The following is a 3,102-nucleotide window of genomic DNA, read 5'->3' as shown; positions in this document are numbered from 1 at the left end:
AGTGCCTGTTGTGTGTGGATGTGTGATTGCTTGCCAGTATGTGTGTCCCCAGGGATGTTTCTGAAAACAAACAGAAGGAGAGGCAGGAGTGGAATTAAGAAGTTCTATTAATTTTAAAAGGAAATTACCTCGACTGCATGATTTGTTTACAGTGTATTCATTTACCATAAGTCAAAGAGTGCACGAGTCACTGCATGTTTTCAGAAGGTCATGTACGATTAAGTCTTGGTGAGCTACACGTGCAAAGTGTGACAGACATAAATATCTATTATCCTGCTGATGAGACCTGCTTGAATCTCTGCTATGACACTGTAATGCCTACAAGCCAGATATTGTCTTATTTACACCTAATACTTGGATAGCAATATTATAAGGCTACTAGCATTTGGTGAAGTATTTCATACAGAGCCACTGCTGCCTGTTTCAGGCACTGCAACGCGTTCAGGAAAGTCCTGCGTTCAGCATCGCATCTTCCGTTATAAACCGTTTTATAATCCTGTTGAAATTTGAGGGGAAGATTTTTTTGAATATTTTAAATACAAAACCATAAATCTGATACGTTTATAAAGTATGCCGTATTAGATTCATCCTACTTCTTGTTTATTTCCTGTCCAGGAGAATCACAGTGAGAGAAGCAATCACCATTACAGACAGATCTGATTGCCTGTAATTTGAGCTGTAATCATGACAAAGTGGAGCGTGGTGATTGTTTTTATGCGATTGTTTCATGCACTTCTCTCACGTGCACCGGAATTGCAGAAGTGCCCGCGCGTAAAGCTCTTCCTTTCAGTAAAGGAATGACGCTCTTCAACTTTACAGCGGACAAAAAAAAAAAAGAGAGACGGCAGACGAGCTTCGTCGGGATCTAGACAACACAACTAACAAAATAAGCATCTAATAATGCATTTCATGCAATCGTGTTATCTTTTTTTTTTATTCTACATCAGGCCGCGCGGGTGGCTTTGCGTGGAACGCATCGTGGGTTAGACAGCTGAGGAGTCACAGCGCGCATACTGCAGGATTCAATGGGAGTGATTCAGCACTGAGGTCAGCGCCCCGCATCCACGAAACGCTCACACGCCGCTGCCGCTGCGCCTCCTCAACCATTCATTCATGATGCTGGCTTCATCGAACCTTCCCAAAACACAAATACATCTTGAATATATTCTGAAACCAACTTTTCCAGAGCTCAATAGTGTGGCGCTGACATGTTCACGTCAAAAACGTTCTTGGACAGGAATATGAAGGCTTTCGGTGAAGTCACGCACGTTCAGTTTTGGGCTTCAGGCACAGAAGTGGCCGAACCGTCCTGTGCCACAGGAATAATAAAGTGCTCACTGTATGGAGCAGCACCGTGCCAAGGTGAGAAATGACTACATGAATATTAACGGAATATACCCGATGGTGTTTGAAATAGTCTTTAATGCAGGTTTTTGGTTTCATTGGATTGTTGGGACTGCAGGCGTCCATCAGGACAAGTTCAGGACAGAGATTCTGAGGTCAGCTCACAGAATAGCCATCACACAAACGTCACTGTAGTCGGTCACTGTTTTTTTGTGTGTTTTTTTTACAAATTGCCACTTCGTAATAATTTCCAGCTGTTTGCATTTTGATCTCGCAATTAGTATAATTTGGCTTCATCAAATTGTTGTCAAACAGTTGCCTATATCTCGATTTTTCTTTTTTATATATATATATAGTTTACTTGAATTTAACACAAACGTCTGTAGTAAAACCACTGCTGGAGTATGAAAAAAACCCATAAAACTGTTTGGCAGCCAAATGATTCATCTCATTATTAGAAAAATGTAGCCCTTTAAAATTGGATGGTCGTTTGGTGACCTGATAATCCATCTTTTTTGGGTTATGGCAGAAAAGCAACAGCAAGAAAGCAAACCTGGAAAGGTGTCTATTTTCCCATAACACCATCACACACCAACCTAAAATACAGATAATTCAGATGGTTGTATGATAATTCCCACACTCATGGTTTTTTTCCATAAAATACTAAACAGCAAATATACAGCTGTAGACCTGCCTATTGACAGTTAATAAACAAAAGAAATCAGTAACCAGTTTAAAAAAAAGCATATGCAGTATTTCATCCCCTTACCATTAAAATATATATATATAGAGGAATAACTGAGAATTTTAATGAAAGCAAATGCTCCTTACACTTTTCTTTCCTCTATAAGTATAGATAAAAATATAACAGCCTGACCACAATGTGTAGTTTGGTTTCATATTGTACGCAGTTGGCAAAAATGCACAAGATGTTCCCAATGAGCCTGAACGTGGGTATTTCCTAGAGCAACAAGTTCTTACGATTCTTTCTAGCCAAAATTAATTGAAAAAAAAAAAAATAACACCATCAAAAAAGTAATCGCGGTTATAGCCGGTAGGTTTGCATATTAGTTCAGGACCGCGCCATCATTTTACAATGACAGACTCTCTAAATCCTCTTCCAGCAGAGGAATGCGAAGTCTAATTTTCTGCAGAAGCAAAATAAATACAAAAATAATAAAGGCGCCGCTTTACATTAAAAGAAGGAACAGCAACTCACCCCTGAGAGCAAGCTGTCGTGAACTTGGGGTGAAACTCCTACACGCTCTTTTCCTCAGCAGCGGCAGAGGTCTTTCATCCAGGAACGTCTCCAAGTCGTAGCGATGCGCTCTGCCTCTCTGGAGACGAGGCGCGCGTTTGCCTTGACGCGCACAGAGGCGACTTATAAATACAGAGCAGCGGGAGACACAGTGACGCGCTGGCTGAGAGCCGTGCACGGGCATTTAGATGAACTGTGGGTGGGTTTGGTAATGTCGGCTATCGTCATCACTCAGCATGCAACAGCCGACTCTCCTCATATAAGCTGCACGCTATGCAAGAGCTTCAAGTAGGCATGCAGCCGGATGCAAGGGGGGGGGGGGGGAGGTGAGGCGTGTCACAGCTACAACACTCCAGAGTGTGATATTGAACTTATGGAAAGTCGTGTTAGTCTAGAGGATGAGAATCTGAGCACTGAGAATGCCATCAGAAGAGAAATGAATTTTTCCTAAAAAAATATTCCGCTTGAGGGTTTGCAGGAAAAAACAGGAGGCATTCCTT

Source organism: Brachionichthys hirsutus, chromosome 4, assembly GCF_040956055.1.
Source record: "Brachionichthys hirsutus isolate HB-005 chromosome 4, CSIRO-AGI_Bhir_v1, whole genome shotgun sequence".
Taxonomy (NCBI): Eukaryota; Metazoa; Chordata; class Actinopteri; order Lophiiformes; family Brachionichthyidae; genus Brachionichthys; species Brachionichthys hirsutus.
This window is presented reverse-complemented; position numbering follows the sequence as displayed.